The following is a 13,800-nucleotide window of genomic DNA, read 5'->3' as shown; positions in this document are numbered from 1 at the left end:
CAGGCTACAACGACTTCATTTCCCCATGTCAAGTCTTCATGTTTTTCCCCAAGTATAATTGTTTCTTTCCTAAAGCCCAGCAGCTGCCTGGTTTTACCTTTGGTCCTATAATTTTCATGGGGATAGCAGTAGAGAGGGTGAAGTGGTCTAAAGATTGACAGTAGGGATCCACCATTGCCCCTGCTCAGGATTGGTTGCATAATTTGTGAAGCCCAGGTAGAAATGAAAACGCAGGTTTCCTTGTTCACAGGTTTTTATATGGGGTCCTTATAAGCATGGGGCACTCTGCAGTTGTCATACCAGTTCTTGGATGCCTGGATAACAAAGATCCAATGTGTGGCTCTTCTTTGGAACACTAAATCTGCACAATTCGTGAGGGCAGTCTATCTCTGGCTCCAAGAGGTTCCTGAGGCCTCGTACAGTGACCCTTACCTCAGTTCTCTCAGCAATTTCCCAAATAGGAGCTCCATACTATACTACTTCCTTGAGTATGGACCATAAGTATCTCTGTTGGATCCCACTCCCACCAAACTTCCTTCCTCCTTATCCTCATTTTCCTCTACAAGTGCTCATTTATCCACAATCAACCTACTCCCCACACCATGCACACACACACATGCAAAAGTCCTAATAATGACCCAATAATCCAAGGTGAATAAGCAAGCAATAATCAATAGCAACTGAAAAATAGTATCCCCCATCTCAAAGGTAAGAAGGAATCAGCCTTCATGAACTCAGTAGCTAGTATGTACTTTTAGAACTGGAGGGTAACGTTGGCCCTTCATCTTTATCTTTACCTTCATCCCCAGAAGGGACTGAGAGACTTCTATAAGAGATCACTTCTTATAAACTACCTCTCTCAAAATGAGATTTTATATCAAAAACATTGATGATTCTTATATTCTGCTTATGGATTAGCAAGAATTTTATCCCTTTGGAATTTACAGGAGTTGATAACATTTTGAAAGTTTACAGCTTCATAATATTAGAAAAATTAAAAGATTACAGGATTTACAGTATTAGCCACCCTAATGTACCTTTGGTTTTTCTGTGGTCTCTTAGGACTGGATTTTGGTTAAAACAAACAAACAATGAATCAATTGAGGTTTTTAAAATGCTATTTAAATAAATCTAAAAATGAAAAATGGCTATACCTTATAATATTATAAGGAATATGGGAAATATTAATTGGAAATGTTAATTTCCAATAACCAAGAAACATAATGTTCATAAATTCAATTAAAATTCTTAACTTTAAGTTCAGAAAAATAGAATATTCAGTTATCTCCTGGAGAATGGAAGGCTTCTCCCCAAGCCTCTGTAGAAAAATATGATGTGAAATTTTAACAATACTTTCTATTAGGAATTTCAATTCAGTTTTCTCTTATTGGCCAAATTCCCTGGTATTTAGGGATAGATTAGTTTTGTTTGTTTCATTTTTTTTTTCTGTACACGTGTGATTGCATATCTGTCTAGAATAGGCTTGAGTTACTCCAGTCAACTGGTATCACAAATCTTACCTTTGACATGCAGATGTCTGTAGGTGATGTAGAAAGAGGCTGAAAAAGGGTATTTGCTGTATGAGGCAAGACTCAGCACAGGTTGATGCCATGTAGCCTAGAGGTGTAGCTGGAGTTGATATACCAGAATCTATTAGACCCACCTTAAGATTTCACAACAACCTTGTGATTGAAGTTTATGATTTTTGATGACTTAAGGAACAAAATGTACCCAAAACATGGTCTCCTATGAACTTGTTTGCCCCTCCCTTAACACACACACACACACACACACACACACAGACATGTACTCACACAATCTCATTTCTAAACATCCTTTACTACAGTTATCACTGTCTACCTTATTTTGTAGAATAGATGTAGAGGTAGAATCACATTTTCTAATCTCGAACTCCTTTGGGTTTGTCCAGTTTATTTCTGCATCCTTGAAAGTGCCTACCACACAGACTTGCACATTCTTTTGTTTTTTTTTTAAGGAATTATTTTTTAATTGAAATTCACATTCTTAGCACACTTAGCAAATATCTGTTCAATGAATGGGCATATAAAATAATTAAGTAGCAATTTTGAGTGTTACAGCCAAGAAAGTCAGATTATCACCTGAACAGGTGATATATTGTCTTCTCCAAGTTAACTCCACATCAATTAGCTGTGAGTACCAATGTTTCATATTGACTGCAATGAGAATTCCTTGGTGGCTACATAAGAACTCAATTGGAAAGAATTCTGTGATTAAATACTAATGTCTGCTAAGCCAACAGAATAGAAAGAGGGCTACCACCTTTCCTGTAAAGTAACCCCTAAGATGTGTCCTACCCCCTTATTCTACAGATAAACTCGGCTTCAGAGTGTTAACACATTTTATTATATGTCACACAATCAGTGGAAAAATTATGATACAAACTCAGACTCCCAAATTCTTGACTATATTGTTTCTTCTCACAGTCTGCTGACTATATCTCTTCCATTGAGACCATCTTCCTTTTACCATGATAGGTGCTTTTATCCTTAGAGGATTACAAACAGCCTCTAGGAATACACACAAGTTGGTTGGTACATGATGAACGTTAAGTTAAATAAGAATTTTGAAATACTAATACAGTATCTAGCGTATGGTGAACAATCAGTACATATTCTTGAATATTATTTCTTTAATATTACTCTTCTTCTGGTTACTATATTTAAAAGTCACCTTTCTCTCTAGGCCATTTTCTCAGGATCTGTGTGATTTACTTTACAAATAATGTGATTTTCCAATGCAGTTTCATCTGTTACATAAAGTACAAGAAACTTACGGTTAATGCTCTAATTGTTCAACCTTAGTTATATATGAAGGAGCAACCCTGTAAACCTCAGATTTAAATCATCATTCAGTCTTCCCACTGCACTCATTTTAAAAAGTCAAAGTATAATTAATATTCAATAAAATACAATGATCTTGACTGTTCAGTTCAATGAGTTTTAATAATTGTACTCACCAAGAAACCACTGCTTAAAACAAGATATAAAACATTTTTATTGCCCCAGGGAATTTCTCATGTCTTTTTTCAATTAAAGAACCAAAATGGAATGCCTCAAAAACCTGTGTCATCCTTATGTAGGCTCTATGATAATTTTCTCTGTATTGGGCCAATTTTAGTTCATTCTGTCAAAGTGGGCATGACCCACCGCATTTCGTATTACCTCCCCTGTTTCCTCACCTCTAGCAGAAATTATTAAGAAAGGGAAAAGAATAATTCATGAAGGAATCTCCTTAAGTCAATTTAAGATCAGAAAACACTTGGTGATGTCGATCGAAAGATGAATGGATAAGGAAGATGTGGTCTATGTATACAATGGAATATTACTCAGCCATTAGAAATGACAGATACCCACCATTTGCTTCAACGTGGATGGAACTGGAGGGTATTATGCTGAGTGAAGTAAGTCAATCGGAGAAGGACAAACATATGGTCTCATTCATTCAGGGAGTATAAAAAATAGTGAAAGGGGATAAAGGGGAAAGGAGAAAAAATGAGTGGGAAATATCAGAGAGGGAGACAGAACGTAAGAGACTCCTAACTCTGGGAAAGGAACAAGGGGTGGTGGAAAGGGAGGTGGGCAGGGGATGGGGGTGACTGGGTGATGGGCATTGAGGGGGGCACATGATAGGATGAGCACTGGGTTTTATGCTATATGTTGGCAAATTGAACTCCAATAAAAAATGATACTAATTTAAAAAAAAAGAAAGAAAACGCTTGGTGAGCATGACCCCCAGACTGTTTGAAGGTAGAAATCTCTGTTTTGTAAGGTGTCTTTATACTGTTACTGATATTTTAGAGGGAGAAGACAGAAAATCTCTTAGAGAAATGGTGTTACCCAAACAAAACATCCTCAAATTATAGTACTTACATTTTTATCTGATTCTCAGCTTTGGAGTTAGAGATTTGGTTTTCCTAGCATGGAGTTGATCATGTCTTTATGGATAAACACTTGCTAAGCAAATTTACAAGATATTTTTATATAAATATTAAAGTAATAGTTTCTATTAATATAATGTGTCAATACATTAATAATATATTATTACAATGTATTGTTTTCTTTTTCTTTTTTAAATTTTCATTTAGTATTATATTTGCAACCATTATCCAAGCTACTCTATTTTAGACTTTCTCAATTTGTATTACATTATCACCCTCCTATTTCCACAAAGGAGTCCTTTTAGTCAAGCCCATGAAGTTTTAAAACCATGCATACTGTATATCTTTTTATATAATATATGTATTCCTGTGCTTTATACATAAAAAGTAACGTTTTTCACCACCCTCTGTACTCCCTGAAGCCAATTTTTACTTCCTTGAGGACTGATATTGACTCCATTGAGAATGAATGCCCTATTCCTTTTTTCTTGCTACTTGGCACTATGGATTATTATATTAATCCTGTATCTCTGATACTTTCCCATCCTGAGTGTTGCTGGATGTGGAGAGAATGCCAAGGCTAGCCAATTCCTACAGATATTGGAGGATTCACCTTTGAAAAGTCTTTCATGTGCAGACTAACCATCTAGACCTCATAACTCCAACCACCTCCTTTATTGGGCTTTTATACTTTGGTCCTATTCCCCTATCCAATTACTCCAGGACCAGGTATGAAACAATTAGGGATAGCCCCTACACCCCAGAGGCTGATGAAATTAGCCTCAAACTAGTCCATTTTAGATTTCTTACCCTGCTTTGCCTATTCATTCTTACCTACATTTCCCTCTGCCTCCTGACTGACCCCAGTGTTCCCCTAGGTGGCCTGACACAATGTGGCAACTCCCCTCCTTTGGGAACTGTAACAAGCCATATTTTCTTTTCTTTCTTTTTTTTTTTTACAAGCCATCTTTTCAGTGGCAGCCATCTCCCAATCAATTGTCTTCACTATACCTAAATAATAATAAACCATTTAAAACAATTATGGATCAGGAAGTTGGTTGGTCAGCATGAAATATGGATAGTCTTTTTGAAGGATATAGTAGGGATCCCTGGGTGGCGCAGCGGTTTGGTGCCTGCCTTTGGCCCAGGGCTTGATCCTGGAGACCCGGGATCGAATCCCACATCGGGCTCCGGGTGCATGGAGCCTGCTTCTCCCTCTGCCTGTGTCTCTGCGCCTCTCTCTCTCTCTCTGTGACTATCATAAATAAATAAAAATTTAAAAAAAACTGAAGGATATAGTAGTTTATTGAATACACCACAAGGGAGGGGCAGGCAGGACAGCAGAGGGGAGGCTGTCTGCTGAAATGTCTTGAGAGGTATTTGTTAGAGTTATGGTGAAGCCTTGTACATATTCCCTGTACCTAACAAAGTACCATCCTTAGTTTTCTCTGTGCTAGTAGGAGTACTGCAAAGTGATAAATGTATGATCTCAGCAGTCAGACTGTTGGGATCAAACCTTACTTTTATTTCTTCTCAGCTATGTGATCTTGAACGTCATGGGTTAGCCATGAGTATTAAAGAATACGTGTAATGCACTGCAAACATTAGGGGGCAGCCGGGGTGGCTCAGCGGTTTAGCGCCGCCTTCAGCCCGGGGCGTGATCCTGGGGACCCGGGATCGAGTCCCATGTCGGGCTTCCTGCGTGGAGCCTGCTTCTCCCTCTGCCTGTGTCTCTGCCTCTCAGTCTCTGTGTCTCTCAAGAATAAATAAATAAATTTAAAAAAATAAAAATAAAAAAATAAACAATACGTGTCATGCACTGCAAACAATAGGAATCCCCAAGACCACCCTTACTTTCCAATACTAACTGCAAGTTCTCAAGATCCCAAGATGACGTTCAGGTTTGATAATTCCCTTGAAGGATTTACAAAACTCCACATAGCCATCATATTCACTATTATGGTTTATTACAATGAAGTGATATAGATTCAAATAAGCTGAAGGCAGAGGCGCATAGAGCAGAGTCCAAGGAAGTCCCATGTGCAGGACTTCCAGCTGTACCCTCCTAGCAGATAGGCAGACAGTGCTTACTCTCCTGGGGAAGATGCATGGCAATGTGGGGAAGCTCACTTGACTCTTGATGTTGGTGTTTTTTTTGGCATTCAATCATGTAGATTTGCTTGATTGCCCATGTGGCTTACCTTAGTCTCAAGTCACGCCAGAGGTCAAGCTGATAGACAAAGCCCAAGTTTCCCCTTACCTTTCACAGATCGCACCATAAATCACATCGTTACTGTAGACTGTGTAGTGTTGCCCAAAGCACACACCATAGATCACATTGTGGGCATTGACTATCTGGCGTGGCCCAACGCCCCAGGGTAAATAGACACTCTTGTCACATACATTATCACAGACATTCCAAGGATTTACAGATTACATCTTCTGGCAAAGGACAAACATTCCTTTGGGCAAGTTTAATTTTTTCCTAAAGGAGCACTTAGGCTAGTTGCCACACCCATTCAATGCATAATCAGCATGAGTATTGTTATTGTCTTAGTTGTCATGCTAAAATCTCTCCTGCCTGAAGTGTGCTGTAAAAGCACTGTGCCAAATTCTTACTCTTTTTGCCTTTTCTTTTCTGGGTCTAAGGAGACACTTTTATGTTGTTAATGAGCTTTCTATTCATTCATGGTAACATGTACCCGATTAAGATTTATAGCCTTTGGTTAGACCTACACAAACTGTAGTTTTGCCTTCTTAGGTTACTTCTTAAATAACCCTAGGTATCCCCAGACCTTTTCAGGTACATGTTTAGAGATAACCCCTGGGGCTGTTTTGACAGATAGTTGATGTCATTCATTATATATCGAATCTTAATATTCTTCTCACCTTTAGTGTAATCTTTTTAAAAAATATTTGATTTATTATTCATGAGAATCACAGAAAGAGAGAGAGAGGCAGAGACCTAGGCAGAAGGAGAACCAGGCTCCATGCAAGGAGCTCAATGTGGGACTGGATCCCGGATCTCGGGATCACACACTGAGACACCCAGTCCCAGTGTAATCTTATTTCTACATTATCAGAGGACACATCACTGTAACTTCCTATATTCTATATATGAACCTATAGCCATTATTTCAGCCACCAAAGAAGTTTTTGGTTTGGTTTTGTGTGTTTCTGTGTGTGTCTCTGTGTGTGCTTTGTGTTGTTGGGGTTTTTTGTTTTGTTTTTTTTTGGTTTTTGGTTTGTTTTTGTTTTTGTTTTTTGAGGCATCATTAAAGGCTTGCACAAAACTAAGCAGCAATGACTCCTTTTTTTTCCCGGCCTGGAAAGGTGCTGTCTTCCTCATAAAACAAAAAGACACATGGAAGGTTACATTCTTATTGCCCTGTCTCATTATTGTTGATGCAAAACTCCAATTAATTTGCTTGTAGTTATGGAAATATCTCCTTTAACCTTGGTGACACAATCTGAAAGAATTTGTTTTAGCAATGGGCATTGCTTAACAGCTTTTGGCATTTGCTCAGGCTGAACAGTCATCCGGAGAGTTTGTGTCTTCTTTCTTTCTTTAGTTTAGTGATCCGCTGCAGAAATATTACACGGAATATGCAGAAAACCTTCACCCTGGTGGCTGGCATAGAAGCAGTATGCTCTGATTAACAGTAGGCGCTCTGCAGGTGTCACAGTCTACCCTGGAATCTGGCTCTTGATGAGCTTAGACAAATAGCGTAACTGCTCTGCTCAAGAGGGGGTGGTGGTAATATCACTTTCTTCTTTTTAGATCCGGGAAGAGAAAGGGGTTTTTGTTTATTTGTTTTGTTTTCTGCTGTATGCTTTGCCTCTAAAAGTGACTGGCACAGAAGGGGCAATAAATATTTCTTAAGGAATGAACAAAGGGTTGTGATGAAGAGAAACTGGCACTGGGCATGCAACGCCCTTAGACTAGGATGTGGCACCTAGTTAGCTCTAAGTAAATATTCATTTGAAAAGCATGGAATTGTTGCAGGATTTCTTTTTCTTTAGTGCCGGTGGTTCTTGGTTACCACTTTGAAGAATGAAGAGGCAGACCAAATGAAGAGGGATGGGCAGCAGAGCCAGGTTTATTGAGCGATAGTAAAGCAAAGCCTATTGAGCAATAGAACAGAGCTCGCGAAGAGGGAAGACACCGAGACGGTTGCCATCAGACTTGTGAGGTCTAGGGTTTTTTATGGGCATGTTGGTGGGCTGTTTTAATCTGATTAACCCTCCATGTGCCAGTCACCCAATCAGGTTTTTGTCCACGCGCTCATCTACCCATCAGGTGGTAGTTCACCTAGGAAAATCTAGGGTTCCTTCCAGGGTGTGTAAAATCCATTGAAGGGTGGTTTCCTGTTAGGAATGGCCCCCTGCCCCCACCTTCCTTTCTTCCAACTATCCTTTATTACAATGAAAATAAAAACAGATTAAACTTTTTAGATTCAATGAAATGTGTGGTGATGGGTTTATAGGAAATTCATTAATTATATTGGACTCTTAATTGTATTGTCCATTTCTTTGTTCACCCAATATATATTGAGCAATTATCACATGCACATGCGCTACTGGAGGTCCTGGGAGCTCAGAGGTTAACACAAATTGTAAGATAAAGGACATCCATGAAACCTTCTGCCCAGTGTACAGTTCCCACATGTCTGTCAGTGACCAATGGCTGAGGAAAATGAAACCTGCAGGCCAGTGATGAAAACAGAGCTTTTAGATCATTAACTTTATTATTAATCTTTTGTCATTTTTGTATCTGTCAGAGTCTCTAAAACTCTTGAGCTATAAAAGCATTTTCTCTGAGACAAGAGATTATTCAGAGACTCCCCTCTTCATTTCCCATGTCTGCCTTAGAGAATTTTGCAACCAGTTGTTTCAGGTTATAGACATAATTGGCTATCAGTCATTTTGGTGTCATTGTTCATTGACACACATCTCTGCATCATCTCTCAGCCTTCTGAAAAGCAGGGTTCCAGTTTCTGATTAATCTTTGTCCAGTCATTGAGCATATTGAAGCAGCTCCTGGTTAATTAAACCATTTTATCTCTAACCTCATACATTTTCTGGATGTAACAGTGATAGAGGTGTCAGCAGTTCCAAGCACAGCCCTGAAACCTTGCTAATCAGTTCCTGTGATTTGCTGGGGTAACATTGTTTCAATTGTTAAAGCCAAATTGTTGTGAGAGGTTATATGCATAGGGACATTTTTATCTCCAAGTCAATTACACATATTTAATGAAACCTAAGGAGTTCATAAAGTAAAAATAAATACATAAATTGGCATCTATTGTTTTTAGTGATGTAAATCCAGGACATGTGTGCACACACACGCACACATGCACACACACACAATGTGATAAAATACTAAAATGTGTTCTTCTATGGAGAGAAAGAGCATGGGCTTCTTATTTTACCAGCTCTGTGAACATGGCCAAGTCATAGCCCTTTGGATGTCATTCTCCTTATCTGTCAAATAGCAATAATATTAATACCTACCAGGTTCTTATAAGGATGAAAACACACTAAATAATATTTTATAAGATATTCAATCTGTTCAATAATGTGTGCTAATTACATGATAGTTATTATTGTTCTAGGAAACCACCCCATTCCTCCAACTCATAAAAGCAAGCAATTAACATTTTATAATAATTTTATTAAAAAGTGATTGCTCCAGTTTTATAAGGATTGCAGAGAATCACAGTAGAAGTAAAAGACAGGTAACTTTTACTATTTAGGCAGGGCTTCTCAAGATGTATAGTCCAGTTGTACTAGAGTTTAGGATAGAATTTCAAGAGATACTGGAAGGCAGGAAAAGAAGCCAACTTAATTTTATGAACTACTTGAGGCTTGTCTTCTGCAAAGACCTGTATGTAAGAAAACAAAAAAACTCAAACAAACAAAAACTGGTGAGGTGCTACCAAAAATCAACAAAAATCTGCCTTCAAAGAAATTTGAACAACACTAAATTGTCCCTTGAAGAATCACAATTCCCACTTTAGTGTTGAAGGCTGTGAGAAATTTGGAGCAGCTCTAATGAAAGGAATAAAGGAACAGCCTTAAATCCTTTTATTTAGTTTATGATTTAGGTGTTTTTCCCCCAAATATCTCACATAACTTGTGTTACTACACAAAACATCTTTCAAAAAAAAAATGCAGAGGTTAAGTGTTGTGAGTTGAATAGTGTCCTCCACAAAATTCATGTCCCCCCCAGAAATTAAGAATGAGATCTTATTTGGAAATAAGGTCTTTGCAAATATAATTAGTTACAACCACTGACATGAAATCATCCGGATTCTGACTGAGCTCTAAATCCAATGACTGGTGACTTTGTAAGAAGAGAGGAGGATGAACAGAGATACAGAGGTGATGATGTGAAGATGGACGCAGAGACTGGAGTGATGCTGACCCAGGACCGCCAAGGACTGCTAACAACCTCCAGAAGCCAGGATAGAAGCACGGGTTGGTTTCTCCCTCAGAGCCTCCAGAACAAATCAACCTTGACTACCCCTTCATTTTAGACTTTAAGCCTTCTGAAACTATAAGGGAATATATTTATTGGTTTGCACCTCTAAGTTGGTAGTAATTTGTTATGCAGTCCTGGGAAACTAATAATCTACATTTATGTAGTAGTCCAAAAATGACAATTTGCAATGTGAAAAATGCCATTAACTGTATCTCGATAAGAGCTTTCTTCACTTTTCTGCCCATTTGTTTGGGTTCCTCTTCCATTTTTCTGGTCATTGCAGGATCACGGGGAGAAATTGTATATGCTAACGATAAGCAGCATGTCCAGTGCTAAGGAGTCTGATTGTGGTTGAAAAGTAGACTGTCCATTATCATCACTTGTGCTCTTGTCAGCAAGAGCACTTGGCACTTGTGAATTATCGGTGCTTGTGAAAAGTTTATAAAATAGCTTCTTCCATGCTAGCACCAAGAGAAACAAATAAAATAAATAATAGAATAAGTAATAGCCAATATATGATAGCAATGTTTGTTAAATTTAAGTTAGTCTCTCTGCTTAGTTTTGGAATCAGCATGGAAAATTAAGATGAATGTTTACATTTTCAAAGATCAAGAGCTGAATAGAATTTTGTGTTCTTTTCTTTGTCTAGAGAAACAAAACAGCATATGCTTTTAATTTAGCCCTTCAGAGAGCTGCATCCACTCAGCTCTGTTTGAACTCAATCTCAGAGTATGTGTCACATTTGATGGTGGGCCATCTGTGATTTCTCCAAAGCAGCAGAAGGAACCATCAAGATCATGGCATCTGTAGAAGCCAGTGACACTTAGCCCCTTTAAGGTCTGATAGGCAAATAAAGAAAAAAGTAGATTTGCCAGAAGTCTAGTTCCTTCTTTTCTGCAGAGCACGTCCTATCAGGATTCCCTATTAAATTCCTTAAATACAAGCCTGGCAGCTACTGCTTTCTAGGCACGTTGGCATGCAGAATTTGGACATGTTTTTCAAATTGAAAATGTGATCACAAGCTTAAGTCACATTTATGGTTTTCCAAAGCCCTCAAGATGAGCTCCTCATTCTTTAAGGTAGCTAAAAGTGATTTCTGGATGTCACTTTGGATATCTATTTTTCTAGCCCCATCTTCTGTCAACTTCCTTAACAAGGATTACTTGAGCTCTCCAAATGCTTCTTGGTTTCTCTCAACTCAAGGCATTGTAATTTATTTACCTTATCCTCTTTCTAAAGAGTCCCTCTGTCCTAATTCCTGTACTTTGAGGTTGTTAAGATTGTGGTTTCTGGTGTCAGACTGACTAGTTTCAAGTTCAAATTTGTGTAAACTGGGGAAGGATTAGCATTTTCCTCATAGAGTTTGTGCTAAGACTTAGATAATAAATGCCAAATTAGTACATGTAACACCTAGTAAATTGTCAAAAATGTCATCAGTCATCATCACCATTAATTATCTTTCAAAACCCAGGTGGGATAAAGTTGGCACTGAAAAGCATTCCCTGACTTCACAGAATTCAATTAGATAAAAGTTAATAATAATTATTAGAACACCCCAAATATTAATTATTTTAGATCCATCAATTCTAATTCTAGAAAATTATGCTAAGAAAATAATAATAAATGGGGCACTGGGAGTCTCCCCTCAAGCTTCCCACTGGGAGCCTGTGTCTCCCTCTGCCTATGTCTATGCCTCTCTCTGTGTGTCTCTCATGAATAAATAAACATCTTTAAAAAATAAAATAATAATAAATAAAGACATGTATTATTGCATTATTTTTGATAAACAAAATATAGAACAATATAAACATCTTTGTTTAGATATATTAGTCACATAATGGATTATTATGAATCTTTCAAAATATATAGTTCCATTAAAACTAAAATCTCACAAGTGCTCATTATTAGTAGGAAAATTGCTTATGTTATATTTTTAACTGGATACTGGGAGAGACTAACAATTGATAGCATAGTACAGCCAAAGATTTAGGAATTATAGATGCCAGTATCCAAAATTAGGTATTTTTTTTCTCTTTATCTTTCTGAGACTTGTAAATATCCCATGATAAGCATCTATTATTTATATAATGGCATAAAATAATAACCTTAAACTTAAAAAAAATGCTGGTTGAGTAAATAAAACTCTTTCCTACATGCCCATACCAGCCCATGCCAATAAAATGTGTCATGTGTTTCTCTTGTCTAACTTTACCCCTATGATGAAGAACGTGGAAACAGGTTGATAGACAATGTGAAGGGAAAACATGAATAGGAAGGAGGAGAAGAAAAAGCGCGATGTAACTTCATCTTTGTGAAATATTTACAGTCAGTGTAGCATCACCGGAGAAACTGTTTATGTTCAAATATTCAACTGAGGAAAAACAGGAACCAAAATTTAGAACTGTCTGAACCTTGAAAGAATCAATAGAAAATGTCAAGGGCTTCTCTCACACAGGGAACCAACCATTTCCCCACTCATAAAAGAAAAAAAAAATCTTTTGTTGATTATGAGCCTGGAAAAAAAAAAAATTGAACTCATGTTTGTCGTCTCTGTAAACTATCCTTGTCATTTAATCTTTATATTGGGAGGAAGACAATATAGCATAATGAATCAGGGGATGCTATTTCATTTTCTTATTTCATATTCGAGTTTAGTCTAGTGTAATTATGGTGTTTATGAAGTTTAAACTGATGTAGCAAGAGAGAAATAGAACAACTGCTCATCTACTCTAAGGAGCATTTCTTCATAAGAAAGATCACATTGGCAAGTAGAGGAAATGCATGAAAGATTTTTATCAACCAATAATTTAAATTTATAAGAAACTTTCATTGTGGTAAATTGGAAAACATATAAATCTATTTCTAAATAAGTTTTAAACTAAAATGAGCAAAGCTTAGCAAAAATATTTCACAGAGAGAGATAGAGGCAAAACAAAAACAAAAATACCTCACCCCAATCTGTGAGAAAAGAGCCGAGAAAGAACCGGGAAATTATAAATGAGCAGATCTGCCCTTGGCTGTAGGCAAGATCTCTGAGACAGTAATAAGGAATGAGGTTACCAAACATCCAGAGAGATATGAGCTGATAAAACTTAATCAGGCTAGTTTCACAAAGGGCAAATCTTTTCTGACAAATTTGGTGGCATTTTTGCATGGCACAGAGGACAGGAGAAGTACGTGCCTGGAATGAGAGATGGAATTCAACTTGAGAAAATAGCAAGGCATAGATGACATACATGGGAATGAGGTACAGCCTCAGCTTTCCAAAGAAGGCCACTTGGGTGACATTTCACCCCAAACTTACAGATTTCATTAAGATATTCATGTTGGCAATAAGCATGAACAGGATTGATGGATCAGCATGCTTGCTTGTCACACTCTGTTACCAAAATTGTAT

The 13,800-nt window shown here is 37.6% G+C and overlaps 1 protein-coding gene and 1 non-coding gene across 3 annotated transcripts in view; one reads left to right on the top strand and one right to left on the bottom strand.

The window, feature by feature from the left end:
• CNTN6 (contactin 6) overlaps positions 1-13,800 on the top strand; it is a 270,512-nt gene that overhangs the window by 86,959 nt on the left and 169,753 nt on the right. The window lies entirely within an intron of this gene.
• On the bottom strand, positions 3,079-3,183 carry LOC119864840. Its single transcript, XR_005375321.1, has one exon. It is a non-coding gene; the product is annotated as a U6 spliceosomal RNA (small nuclear RNA).

Source organism: Canis lupus, chromosome 20 (genome assembly GCF_011100685.1).
Source record: "Canis lupus familiaris isolate Mischka breed German Shepherd chromosome 20, alternate assembly UU_Cfam_GSD_1.0, whole genome shotgun sequence".
Taxonomy (NCBI): Eukaryota; Metazoa; Chordata; class Mammalia; order Carnivora; family Canidae; genus Canis; species Canis lupus.
Note: the sequence above shows the minus strand (reverse complement) of the source record. Positions and strands in the feature narration are given on the sequence as shown.